Below are 14,970 nucleotides of genomic sequence, written 5' to 3'. Positions count from 1 at the left end.
TTGGGTCACCGGGATGGAGATAATAATAAATTAGACTGTCATAATCCATTCTGCGACAGCACAGCCACATCGCCGACGTTTAGCATCATGCAGAACATAACAGAGCCACAAGAGGGCAGTGTTGTTTAAGGTTAACGTTTGGACTGAGTTTTTCCCACGTCCTTTACGATGATGTCCAACAGCACAGCAGCAAAATGCAAAGTTGCAGTGTTTGCATCAGATTAGGTCTGCGGAGGATGGAACTAGGAGGGAAATTTGTAAGTGATAATTAATTCAATTTTCCCGACAAACAAAAGAAATTATTTCTTTTGCTGCCGGTTCAGTACAGTTAACATTATATATGAAGAAGGGAGGGTTGTTGGAGCCCCCAGTCACACCTTGATAATTGGAAAAGGCAAACAGAAGTGAGACCTTGAGATACAGTGACAAAAGAGAGAGGGGGGGGGGGGGGGGGGGGGGGGCAAAGGCAGAAAACGAGTTGACACTGCTCATCAGTGCGTCTTTCAATATTCCTTCATGTCTGACACTCCCGTGCATGCCTCTCCATCCCTTCTCCTCTTAATCTCCGCTGTGAACTAGGTGAGTGTAATTACACCTGAGCATGTCACATTCACTTCCACGACCCTCGTTGTGTTTAAACGTTTCCGTCACCTCCCTTTCATCATCACGGCACTGCCAACAAGCTTCCCTTTCTAAAGCCAGTCATATATGCTGATTTTGATCTCTGACTGCAGATTCATTACTAGAGTCCAAAAGTAGATGCTATCAGCTGAGGTCGCACACAACTACCTTGCTTAATCCCACTTGATGAAGTTCTATCTGTAGCTAGAACTGTTTACTCCTATTACTTAATTAAAAAATATTGTTTACTTACTGTAGGTACTTACTTACTTCTAAGTCAACTATTAATGCCTGTGACGTGCCCATTTTTATTTAGGATTTTCCATATACACGAAGCTACGCGTAGCTTTAATTAGGTGCTAGCATGTTTTCCACACTAACATGAAAAGTAGTCAGTCTGAAAGCGTTTATATAAAAGTGTATGTGTAATGTTGCATATTTCATGCAGACTGTGCTCATGACCCAGATCTCAGTGGATTTTATTTTCATTATTATTAGGTCTGTTATGCTATTATTTTCTTACTACTGACCTTCTTGTTTTACTGTCAGCCTACTTTTGGGTTGTTCTGGGTTTTCCCTAAACCGATCCATTCATTTCCTAAATAAAAACAGCCAACTCATCTTCTATCTGTTGTTCAACCAGAAACTCAGGAAGTGCAAGAAGAACAAATGGTTTCATTGGAATGAATAATAAATTAGCTCTTTGTCTTACACTGTAGCTCATGATGTAGAACTAAGCACCAGCCTGATGTGTAAGTGGTGCTAATTGATATGAAATGCTATCAGCGTTGCCTGCATGCAGCTAATGAGCACAGAGAAAGGGTTCAGGTTAATGTAAAGCACACGGGATGAAGTGTAACACACAGAGCACAAATGATGATGCGCTGCACAAAGATCTTTATTTTAACTTCCATAACATTAAAGCAACGGCGCTGGACACAAGCTTTTGATTTTGCCGCCTTCGCTAAACCTCCGCTGTGCTCATCCCCCTCATTGGTGTGCTCTACCTCAAAGTTACCCACCGGCCAAACCAGAGGGAACAATTATTCAGGCCTTTGCTCAGCCAACTAGAAGAAATTAGCCTCTTCTCTCAAACCAGGACCTTCTAACCTGTACCAGGACCTCAGGCTGTCTCTCTGACTAGCATGACCCCTTGTGACTTCCCTCTCCAGACCTTGTGTTTTCCATACATATGAGTCCGAGCTGTCCAGAGCCACGCTTGGCTGCCATATGGGCCCTCCATTCCCCGGCTGGCAAAAGTGGGGCTGGGGAGCCGCAGGCTGCAAAGTCCAACACCCCCACTCTTTCACCAGCATGGGGCACTCCTCCTGGGAGGATGCTGGTGTCCTCGGGCTGATGATGTGCTTTTACAACAATTGGACAAAAAGTCAGGATGGAGAGTATGTAGCTGTGTCAGTCTGAGTGGCCTCAAACACTGTGATTAGAGAGGAATTGTTGAACATTTAATTCAGAAACCTTGAAAGTACTGTGGGTCAATATCAAAATAAATGAACAATTATGGAAAAGTGAGTGAGCACAGGGACAGGGAGATATTGGGACCTGCTGCTATAGGGGATATTTGTGCCTGTTAGGATTAGTTCAGGAGACCGCAGTTTGTGTTTGGTTATGAAATGGAATAGGCTCAGCAAATTGTTGGACAAATAATCGTTGCTTCCTTCTTTTATCTGTAGAGTTCTCTCAAGGCCACTTTCATCAGGTCACTGTGTACATTCAGAAGGTAAACTGAGTGTGTTGAACTAGTCCACGGCCTCACTTGCGCCATCACACAAGCTTTATCCTAATTCTGTTTTCTCTCCTCATTCCTATCTACTGTGTTGATCCTCACTTCTCTTTTTGCCTCTCCCTTCTTCCTCTTCCTTAGTCGTGTCCTGAAGAAAACGATCAACAATGTGTAGTGGAAGAGGAGACGGACAGAAAGATTAAATCCAAGTTTCTTTCATCCATGAACGCTTTCATCTCCTCTTTTTTATTCAAACAGATGGAATTATCAGCAGCGTGGCCAACACGAGCCTTTTTACGAGGGAGATGGTGGGGGAGGGGTTTGGGAGAAGCGGGAGATGTGGAGGAAACGAGAGGAAAGGTGGGAAGTTAGGAGGCTGCCGAGCAAATCCACTTTGCATGCAGCCGCAGTTTATCTACTGAAGGCCAGGGTTCTTCCCTTTGTCTCGTCTCACCGTTTCTTACCTTAAGAGTGTTTGATATTGAATTACTCGCTCAAGTGTCGCAAGCACACTTAAAATACCTTTAGAAGAGGTTGTGCACACATTCGAATCTGTCTCCTCTTTACGTTGAATGTAAAACGCCAATAAAAGGGAGAGCAACCCCAGCAGGGCATCTGGTGCAACAGAACAGCGCTAATCCACGCTTCCAAAAATGTAACCAACCTAAATGGATGATTTTTCCCCGCTTCCTCACTTCTGTGAGACTTGGCATGACGTCTAATCTCTACTGCTCTAAGTGTTTTTTTTTCATTAAATTTTTGTCAGGGCTAATTTCGAGGGGAATGAATACAGATGTCAGGATGCCATCGAATCCCATCGCGAGGCCTTTAATGAGATAACAGGCTTTAGTCAAAGAATTAGTGCTATTGCCAAAAAAAAAAAGAGAGAATGAGATTAGTTCAATGGGATGTGGATACAGAGTGGAACAGGGACTATGGGAGAGAGAAGGAGAGAGAGGGGACACCAGAGTCATATCAGACCTGCTCTGCCAAATCGCAAATCTATTTCCGACACTGGTATTAATTATCAAACCAAAGCTGCTGTTGCATATTGATTCATCAGGGTGCACACTTGCATTATCTCCTATTAAGCGGCAAAAAAGAAGAGATTATATGAAGCCTTCGGGGGCGTTGTCAGGATCCTGTGAGACTGTTAAAGCATGTCGCTGACTCCAGAGCAACAAGCCAAGTCGCCCGTTTTCATGCATGTGTGTGATGATGCTGCTCCTCATGGAGGCTTGATGCCCTCCTAAGCTTTAAATTTGATTATTTTGGTGAACCTTTTTCAATTAGCCCCACAATTGTAAATATATGGCAGTGCACAAAAATGCCTAGATATTTGTGAAAGGCTCCAAATGGCAATAAGCTTGGATTTTAATATTATCGTGTGATCAAATCAAGTGTCTGCCAATGTGGAGTGATCTAGGCCAACATGGGCCACAGCGCATGTGCAGCGTGACTCTAAATCACAAAATACATTTCAGTGTGACACAATAGATGCTCTAGCAGATATTCTCCTTCAGATTGATGAGTAAAAACCTGTTGAGTGGATGAAGACGTTTTCAACCATTTTCACCCACTCTTGGCTTTTTCTTTAGGTTCCGGACAGCCTCCATTACTGCAAATTAATGATTTTAAGCAGTGAACTGGGCTAAGGCCGGTGTCTTTACACCACTAGAGCGCTGAATTTCATTTTGTTTTCTGGATTTTTATTTTCAAATTTGTTTATATTTCAGACTTGGCTGTAAATAGTTTCTAATAGCAGCATCAATATGAAACTCCTACAATAAATACTAATACTCATAAATGCAAATGATCTGAAGACAGATTCAATTGCATTTGTCTGTTTCCATCGTTGCTGTGCCCCTTCGGACTTTACACGTCCTGGTTTCCCAGCACCCGCACTCTCATAAAAAATAACTCCTACCTCATCCTTGTCTGCTTGTTGCTGGGCTCGCTTCTTTGCTTGTCTGTTTGGTGGGAGGCTTCTTTGCAATACTTTGCTTGTGAGTTTTGTGCCTGTTTGATTGTTCTGTTTGCTTGGATAACATGCAAGCACTTAGGATTTTCAGGTCATACGTTTTGTTTCTTGCCTTTGTGGTGAGTTTTGTCCACTCAGTTTTAATATTTTTCTACTCCCTCCTTGTACTTCATAGTAGGATGTTGAGTCCATATCAAACATTGAAAGACCTGAAAAGAACCTGTGATTTCCCAGCTTCTAGGAGCTCGAAAATCACAGTGAGGAGCGTGAAGTGAAGTGAACGTTAAAGGGACAAAACTAAAACAAACCATTTCAAAAAGTGAATTAAACCACACAGAAAATATCAGAAATGTGCTGTAAAACTGAAAACAGCCTCAGTCCAAATCACTCTGTCATGGATCATTGTCATGGTCAGTCTAGTTTTAGTTTTTTGCTCAAAGGGACAGTTTTACTTCATCATGGAGTTCACCTGGCCCGGTTTGCCCGGGGACCTTTGTTTTTGTTTTGCGGAGCTTGTGAAGGACTCTGTGTAATCGAGTGGTGAAGTTAGTGATCGACATTCTGGAGGAGGAGTTCTGGTGCTTTGAGTACCCTGGTGCGAAGAAGCTGTTCACCAAGCTATGATGGATGAGCAAGTATTTTGCCAACACTCCATGCTCATGTCAGATGCCAGCCCCCTGCTCTCCACTGACGCCATGGCCCCCAGCTCGGGTTTCAACTCCAGTTTCTTAACAGAGTCTGGTCCTTGTCTCAGCTCCATCTTAACTCCATGCTCCAGTTCATGCTCCCATATTAAAGTCTCAGTCACTGCAGCCTGTCCTTGCCATAAAACCGCAGTGCGCCTCAGTCCTGGCCTCTCGGCCCGTTTCTGCAACGGCGCTCTGGCCCGTCTCTGCGGCTGACTCTCAGGCAGCTCCTGTCTCAGCTCCCCAGACAGTTCCAGCTACTGCATCGCAGTCTTGCCCCAGTCATGGAACCTCAGCCTATTGCCGCAACCTCACGCCATGCCCTGATGCCACCGAATGCTGCTGTCCTAGTCATCCAACTCCCTGTGGCATCTGCATCCCCCGTCGCCAAGTCTAGACCTGCAGCTGCTGCTTCTGTCGCCACACCAAGCATAACATCTGCGGCTTTAGTCATCAAGCCGCGGCCGCCCAGGTCTGCCCAGGTCTTGGCTGAGCTTTCCTCTTTAGCCAGCTTTAGTATGGGCTCCAGTGCAGTCATGTCAAGCCTACACTCCGGTCCAACCTTCAAGCCCAGCTGTTGTTCCTGCTCAGCAGTTAAGCCCAGCCCGAGCCCCCGGTGAGTTTTTACCTTCAGCTCATGCTCCAGTTCAGCCTGCGAGCCCAACCCAGGCTCCAGTGCTGCAATTATGTCCAGCCCAAGGTCTAGTGCAGCAGCAATCCCCAGTTCAAGCTTCAGTGCAGCAGCCATGTCTAGCTAAAGCTCCAGCTCCTGCTTGCATTAGTCATCCAGGACTTTGGAGGCTGCCTCCATTGGGGGCCATTGGACAGAGCCTTTACTTTGATGGCTCTGTCTGCTGGACCCCTTGAGGAACTGGCGATCTCCCAAAGTTCCTCATACCTAGCCACATACACATACATTCAGGGCGCGGGGGGTGGGTCTTTCACTGGGACCTGGGGGTGAGGTCAGCTCTCGCCCCGCCCACGGGCCCACTGGCCTCGGGAGGTGCTGCTGTCCCTGCCTGGGGCCACATGGACAGCAGGCCAGAGACCGTGGGGAGGGTATCCCCATGAATGGTGTGGGAGTATGTACAATGAGAAGAATGTATCTGAGAATGAAAATGTATCTGAGAGTACAGTATATGGGTTCACTTATGATTAAGTGGTTGTCTGTGAGAGAGTTTGTGGTAGTGTGTGTTGATGTGTGTGTGGGTGTGCGTCTGTGTCTGTGACTGTGTAAGTGTGTATGCGTGCTTTTCTGCCGGGCCCCCACAAATTGCTGGCCTTGTTTTGCGAGCCCGGGGGGGTGCCAGGGCACATAGTCGAATCAATGGGGTAGGCCCCTTCCGCTAGTGTGGGGGTGGTGGACTGCTGGCAAGCCCCACTCTCGGTGCAGGGTGACGTTGACCCATGGTGATCCACTCTGACCTTGGGTGCTGTCTCTGTGGCTGCTGCAGCTCTGCCTGGGGGCCTCTGACCTGCCCTCCTTGGACCTGCCCTCCTGGAACTGAAACTGTTTGGACTCCCTGGCTGCTAGGGTTCTTTCCTCTGCTCGTTGGATGGGAGTAGTGGCCAAGTTCCTACCATCACCCTGGTTTTTACAAGTGGCACTGTTCATGCACAAAAGTCTGCCTCACCCCTTGGGTGAACAATGTTAAGCTACAGCTTTACTAACCTTGAAGTGGGACACTCAACACCTGAGCTGATAAACAGGCTTTCTAAACTTAGCTGTACAGTAAGTATTACTGATACTTACAGTATCACTATCAATATCAATAATGATTGATTATATTATATTAGATTAGTATTATATTATATATTATTATTTGTCATGACTATTATTAAGTATTATGAGATTATTTATAATAATACATATGTACACCACAGTACAGCAGTTGTTTGTTATGAATGTGTCAACCTAAGGTACATCCCTCTTTATTTACTTTGTGCCTATGCTTTGCGCAGCTGGTTGCACCCCTGGTTCCTGGTGGTCCAGGGGGGGACCTCACCTGCTACGGTTCCTGGTGGTCCGGAGGAGACCTCGCCTGTTTTAGTCCCCTTGCCTTCTGCTTTCATGTCTGAACCACCGGGGTCCTTCCCTCGACTCCTGCACCTGCAGAGCCTCTCTACGGGGTTCCTGAATGCCGCTCTACCTCAGCTCCGCTCAGCTTCCTGGATCTGGGCCCTGCGCTTCAGTCCTGCTGTCCTGTGCCTTGTTTGCGCCTTGTTGCTGTCTTGCCGCCCGACTCTACTGGCCTCACCTTTGGTGGATAATTGGTTTAGTTGTGGTGTCTTTTATCATTTCCCATTTTATTTTGAATTCTAGTTCTCATCTAGTCTTTTTTTGTTTTATTTCCTGTCACTTGCTGCCTCAGCTGTTACCATCACTCATTACGTACCTACCTGGTGCTCACATGCCACCACCTTGCCAGATTGTTACACGTTCCATGCCAACTCACCCATAAGTCTAACCCATGTACCAAACTGTGATTTTGCGTTGACCCTGTCTTGCCTGCTCCCTGATTTTTTGTACTCTGCCTTTTCGACCACTGCCTGAAACCGTCTACTGATTATATGATTTCTGCCTGGACTGTTTGCTCTCCTTACTGGTGTACTGACCTCTGCCTGTCTGTCTAATCCAAGAGCATTAAACCTTCAAATCTAAGCCTCTGAGCTGTGCATTTGGGTCCTACACGTCACTTTTCCTGACACCCTCTATGCTTTTCATGTTTTCATGTGTGTTCATTAGATAAGACAAATGTAGTGCATGAAAAGTGTGGCAGGAACATCCAGTAAAGCTCATTCATTGTTGTCCAGTTGAAATATGAACCTATCCCTTTTGACCAGTGTGTTCCCAAAAGGATGGCTTTGTTTCACAGCTTATATTAAACCTGAATTGTTGGAAATGGAATTTGATATACAGGAAGCGCAACGTGCAAAGGCCCTGCTCCAGATTATCAGTAGATGACAAGTATTATACAGTCACCGTGACCTGTGTGGGTGGTAGCCGGAGCACTGAGGCACACATGCACACTCACTTCGTGAATAATGAGACCTCCAATGGTGTGACACCCATTTCACACATGGATGGCATCTGTGATTGGAAGACATATGTTTGTATTGATGTATAATTATGAGCATTGAGTTCCTCTACTTCCTCTAAGTTGGTGGAAATGACTCTGTGGTGTGTATGATTTAGTATGTGTGATAGAGAAGACAAAGAGAGCAAGGGAGAGAGAGGGTGATGGAGAAAGAGCATCAACACCCTGCTGACTGCACTCAATCACTTTTATAATTATACAGTGAGAACACAAGTCGCTGCTTGTCCGGGACCAAAGTTGAGAGATATCATCTTCATCGTCACTTTTTCACCTTTCCTCTGTCTGCTCTTCAGGTGTTGCACAGGTAGCTACTCTGGGAGGATGGTGTTTAAAGCAGAGGGGGTGTAGATTGACATTTGCACCGGCGGTGTGACTGGGTGCGCGTGATGCCGAGGTTGTGGGTGTCCCTGTTTGCCAGGAGAAGAAGATGTGAGAAAACTAAAAAGAAAGGCGGAGCAGAGGAGGGAATCTGAAAAAATTAACAAATTTTAGAGCAAAGTAGGATGGAAATGGAAAAGAGAGACAGAGCAATTGGAAAGGGGGAGGGGTGGCGGCAGTTGGAAGGGGAGGGGGGAGGCAGAGGGGGAGGCATCGAGGAGGACGAAATGAGACCAAATTTTCTTTGGCAATCTCTGTGTTCCTGCTGCAGGTGCTGGGGCCATTTCACTAAAGCAGGGCCAGACGCGAATGTCATTAGTTCCTGAGCCCCAGGTGAATTTGCCACAGTTCCACATGATTAACCCAGATAATTGCGTGTTGATAGCGAGCATGGTCGATGGAATACAATTTTCAGGCCCAGATTCCTAAACAAACAGCTCAGCAGCAGCAGCAGCAACAGCAGCGAACCAAGGAGACGGAATAACGTCAGCGGTGGCAGGAACACTTGTGATGCCGCCAGTGTACAAGGACTGGAATTTACAAAGAGGGATGAAGGGGGGGCACAGAAGATCTGAGGCTGGTGAAGAGAAAGAGGAGCGGGATAAAAGTCAGGGTCAGCCATGAATGACATTAAGAGGAAGTGGCTGGAAACAGAATCATGTCACTCAGCTGTCTTTAATTGACAGAAGGCCTGCACAGTCGGGGGTCTATTACATGGATAGTATAGGAACTAGAGAGCTCATGAGTGTTGTAGTTTGTATATTCTGTGTTTTTTTGCATGTGTTTATTGACATCAATGTTTTTGTCTGTTGTCAAATGTGATAATTTGTAATATAATAATATAATGAATATGTTCTGTCTTATTTCTTCCGAGAGGCTCAACTTGGATCAACTTGCATGTACAGTATCTTGTTACTAATTGTTTGTATGAGAAAAAAAACTCATTGTTAATCATTATCAATCATCATTATTATAACTACTATTTTAAAGTTGATTTGAATGTCCTTCCTGCTAAAGTTTATTGTTAGTGTTGTGTGAGTAAGTGATTGAAAAAGTAAAGACAAATCTTCCTACTGGCTTTGTGCGACTTTATTGTTGTCGGCATTCATCCTTGCAAATGTCTTTTGACTACAACTTGCTGAGGAAGCACAAAAACCACAATGCTTACTATGTATTCTCCGGCTTATGTGATTTTTATAGCCTGGCGTGCGGCAACAATGGAATTCATCTACTGGGTGTGAGAATTAGCCAGAGGTGAGAGACTGACTTGATCCGCTGAGTAAACACACAGAAGATACAAAGATGCAATCTGCAAGGTGAAGAAAAGATAGAAAATGTGATAGTGCAAAGGCATAATTCTGTTTTTCCCTCATAGATTAAACAGCACACAGGGTCACGTAAGAACGATGTGCACTCAATGCTTAAGTCTATTTGAACAATGATGGATGGACGACGCCCTGCCTTGAAAAGTAGTGTGGCAAAAAGGTGACATTATGCCTAATTTAAGGATTATATTTTATTTAGTCATACAAGATCATGCAATTTTCAGTTTTCTCAGTTTTCCAAGCACAATACATTTTATTATGCCACAATCAGCTCTCAAGCTGAACAGAGGCTTCATTCGAGCTCCTGTGCTTTTATTTATTGTTCAGTGTAGTAGTAAGTTTCATTATTAATACAGTATGTCCACTTTGTGAGCATTTCAATGCATTGTTATTTTGTGTTGTTTGCATTTACTGTATTCAGGCTCTAAACAGTCACAAACACATATGTAATGACATAAAAGAGTAAATGAAGAAATAGGCCCAATAAATTTTGTTTTTTTGTTTTTCACTTTCAGTGGTGCAATGAACTCTGGTGCTCATCAAAAACAATGTATCCCAGTTTTCCTTCAAAAAATAAATGGCGAACATTAAGCAAAAATAGACTAAACTGCTCAGAAGTGCATATCTGACTTTATTGCTAAGCTGTCAAGAGAGGAAAGAAATGAACAGAAGACTTCTCGGTCTCGTTCGTGTTAAATACCTGCCGCCTTAGAATGAGACGGAACAAAGATTGCATCAGGTGGATAAAAAAAAAAAGAAACTTCAACCTGTTAGATGCTGACAACACCTGTTTTACAAGAGGTATGCACCTTAATCTTGTTTTTACGTACAGCCTTTAGTCCCAGGAATACAGCTCTGTACTCTGCCAAGTGAATTTGTAAAACATCATCAAAGAAGAGGATGAGGGTTTGTGTTCCCACCAGCAGGGAGATAAAGCAGCCGGGGAGCCAGGTATGGAGGGGATGAGAGAACCAACGTGCAAAGGAGCCTGGCATCGGGAGGAGAAGAGAAAGAAAGGGGGAAGAGGCAGCCAATCTCCCTGGTGCATTCTGGGAGTTGAACCTGGCAGGAAATTAGCCGTGTGCGTGCTAAGTGAAAGGGATAATCCCTCTCCGACAGAGAGGAGGGGAGTGAGGTGCAGAGCCGCAGTGATCCCTCCTGTGTTCAAGTGATTTTGGGCTCCACGTTTATTTATTAAGATGATAAGCCCTTCCTCTGTATGCAAACCCAGGAGACAGGAGGGTCGCGTCACTCTCACGCCAGCATGCCGTTGATTTGCAGCTCTCACAGGGGTTTTACTGTACAACTGTGTGTTCCTATGGCACTGCTACAAACACACAGCTCCACACCTGATGATGTTATATTGGAGGAAACGGGTTAATGGAGATGACATCTATATTATGCATGCACTGTCTTCATCATTGCACCTCCAAAATATCCATCCAACCATCTTCTATTCTACTTAATCCCGTACGTGGGGTTGCGGGGGAGTTGGAGCCTATCCCAGCTGGCTATGGGCGAAAGGCTGGGTACACCCTCGACAGGTCGCCAGCCCATCACAGTCCAAAATATATCTATAATTCAGTTATTTAATCACATTTATGTTGCTAGTCATTTTTAAACAGTTCATTCATTTGTGATGCTTAATATTCATCTTTCTCTGTGTAGCACAGGGTTGCACATGTTGCCCCCAGGAAGTGAGAACATAAGGTCACACAGTAGCTTAAATCAGGATAAAAATAGAGTTTGTTACTTTTAATTGAATAAATCCTGAGAATGTTGCTGCTAAACAAAAAATGGAATAATTCTAATCATTGGCTTTGCCCACAGCAGGAGTCCTGATCTTCTAAATCGCATCCACCCCCGTGCAGCCGTCTCTGCGACACATAATATGATGTGGAGTCACCACAAAAACACAGCATCACAAAGAAACCCACTGAGCAACTATGCACAAAGGCTTCACAGTGAACATCGTAGCACGTGACCCCAAGCTGTTCTGTGCCCTAAAATGTCAGGTTTGGCTTAAAGATGAGGCAAACAGTCTTTTTTTGCTTGTGCATCACACATAATCAGTGCCACCTCAATAATGCTAAAGGCCAGTGACACAAACTCAACCTCCCCACGGAGAGAAGGGTTTTTCCCTTGATAGTACGTCATACTGTATATGACCAGTCGCTGTGCAAATGAAGAAAAATGAAAAATGGTGACATCAACCCAGTCTGCTGAAACTGTAAGAGCGGAACAACTGTGTAAGTTTACTGCTTTGCTGTTAGAAAAGTAATGTCGTTTGTCTGTTTGTCTCCACTCTAACTACTACTAAAGTCCAAATGGAACATTCATTAGAAATTAGGCTAAAAAACAACAACAAACAAAACCATTACAGAAACACTTCCACCTCCTTCCCCTCAACTTCAAATACATATTTACATACTGGCTGCTCCCTTCTCGTCACTTAGATGAAAATGAGTTGGCCCCAAAGCCTGCGAGCCAGCTCCACTCATGTGGAATGGTGAGGGAAGAAAGATGCATTGTTTCTAATGAAATGTGTCCAACCACATGCTTCTCTTTTTAAGGTGGTTGGAAGCCAAAGTACTAAAAGAACCTGGCGTTGATCTATTTTGTTTCCCAAAGGTTGTCTGCGTCTAAGTATGTTTTTAATCTGCAGTAACTGTCCCTTCCAACCTCATTCTATTTTCATGTGATTTGTATTTTTTTCTTTTTTATATCCTTTACCTCAACCGGTGGAGGCTCATAGCCACCCATGCTGAACCTGGTTCTGCTGTAGGGTTCTTCCATTAGTTTCGCCTCTCCACTGTTACCACTAAATAGATTGATATGTCATTTTCATTCCTGTTGACCTTTGCTGATCTTCTTATCTGCCATCGTCACCGAATAAGTTCTATGTTTCGCACTCATTAGCGATGTTAGCATACTAGCACCCAAAGTAAAACGATGCCTGTACTGTACGTTGGGTAATATATGGAAAACTTTTGCATGCTAGCTTTAGCATTCTGAATCTCTACAGTCCGATAATTATGCCAAGGGTCAACCTCTGTGATGACAGATTGAAGATTTGTGATCGACCCATTCTGGAGCGGTTTGTTCACGTGCTCAAGTGTTTAAGTGTACAGTGAGCTTCTACACCTCTACACATTGTTTTTCTCTGTTCTGGGCCAATCTCTTCTCTGAGAAAGCACTGGCCGACGAACATCCCTGGGCTAACGAGCGCCTCATCGATTCGTTCAGGACAAGGAGAGATAAGAGAACAAACAAGTTGAGAGGCAAGAGCGAGACGGGGGGGGGGGGGGGGGGGGGGGTGGGGGGGGGGGGGGGGGGATGGAGATGGAGATGAGGTGAGATGAGCAGGAGAAACCAGAATTTCAGACAGCCGTCACCTTTATGTAACATGTTCCACAACAAAAAGGTCTTTGGTTGATTTCACCTGCAAATGGCTCCAAAGGAGATCCAGATTAAACACTTAACTGTGTGTTAAATGTCAGGGCAGGATCATTAACAGGCTGCTCGCATGTGTGGCTGAACAATACGAGCTGTTTCTGGTAGCACCAAAGTGTTCATGTCACATTACTGCTGTACCTGTGAGGAGCATTCATGCTCCTGATATGTTAATGATATCATCTCTGTTTTCATCTGCAGGGATTCATCTTGCTTAGAAAAGCTGAAGCAGTCTGTCTCACGAAGTGACAACTTCTTTTATATACTGACGAGTTGTTAACTGCCTATGCACATGATCAGTTATAGCAAAAACCAACCAACCAAGGAATTATTGTATCTTCTCGTACGCCGTCATGCTTCCATATCTTCAAAGCCAATTTAATTATCATTAAATGTCAATGATTATGATTAAGATTGTAGGGGTAAAGTAGGGCAACTGAAAAGAAAAACCTAGAGCACTAGTTATAACCACTGTAAATGACCTTGTTCCGTATAATGATGATTTCAGAGCTGAGAGGTATTTTTAACTTTCTAAAATAGATGCTATTAGTAGAATTAAAATTAAATACAATATAAACATTACCTTCATATAGAATAAACTAACATTTAAATAAATGCAACCTTGTAGAATGTGCATTTTAGCATCTCATCAGTAATTCAAAGCAACACAATTATTTAAAACCAAAAATCTCCACAGGATTGACTTTGTCTTTTTCCCATTTAGATAGATGTAAATTAATTAGTGCTCTTCCTCGTGGAAACACATCAAACATGATCCTTCCATTATGCCACACAAATCCAGAAAAGGGAATTAGATCCTTTGTAAATATCAAGCTAAGACCTACCAGTCACAACAAGGACTGTCCTTGATAGCTGTCTCGCAAGCTATGAAATGAGGCAGGTTGCTTGTTTTTTTTTGGGGGGGGGGGGGCTAAAATGAGAGCCAATTCTTCATAGTTTCAGCGATAAAAATCCATCTGATTGAAATTGCAGGCTATTATGATATGAGAAGTAGAGTGCTAGAGAGATGGGTAGAGACAGGGAGAGAGACAGAGTGGCTGCACAATTGCTGAGGTGCTCCTTTCTTTTCATTTTCAGATGAAGGCTAATTACGCGGTGTGGCGAGAAGATGGGGCGGCGTGCACGATGCAGGAAACGGGAAGCTGAGGTGCTTAATTGGGGTGTGTGATTACACAGGGCTGCAGTTAGAGGGAATTAGGCAACAAAACACTCTCCAGCACACCTCATCATAGGGAGAGTGAAAGGTGCAGGCGATGCTGCTGATATCTTCTGCACTCAGCAGACCTCACCCTCAGCAGGCTGACGTACGGGAGATATGACTTTTAGATGTAACATATGCTAAATCATTCATCATAGTGTTTTGGTCGGCATCATGGGCCTTTGGATTGCCTCTTAGGAGTTGCGGGTGGTGCACCCTGCCCATTTTACCCAGTTTGAAATCCTAAACCAGTAGTAAAGCAACCACCTACAGTACACATCCAAAGAACCAACAATAGATTTTCGCCCGTACTCACCTTGTCCACGCCCCCGACCATGGTCCACACCCATTTCCTGATTTCCCCTCTCCCACCCTTAAAAATTATTTAGCTTTTAGAATTTCTGTTCCTTCCCCACATTCCGCTAGTACTTCAGCGGGAAGCAGAGGGATTCTAGGAAAAACAAATTT

Source organism: Betta splendens, chromosome 2, assembly GCF_900634795.4.
Source record: "Betta splendens chromosome 2, fBetSpl5.4, whole genome shotgun sequence".
Classification (NCBI taxonomy): Eukaryota; Metazoa; Chordata; class Actinopteri; order Anabantiformes; family Osphronemidae; genus Betta; species Betta splendens.
This window is presented reverse-complemented; position numbering follows the sequence as displayed.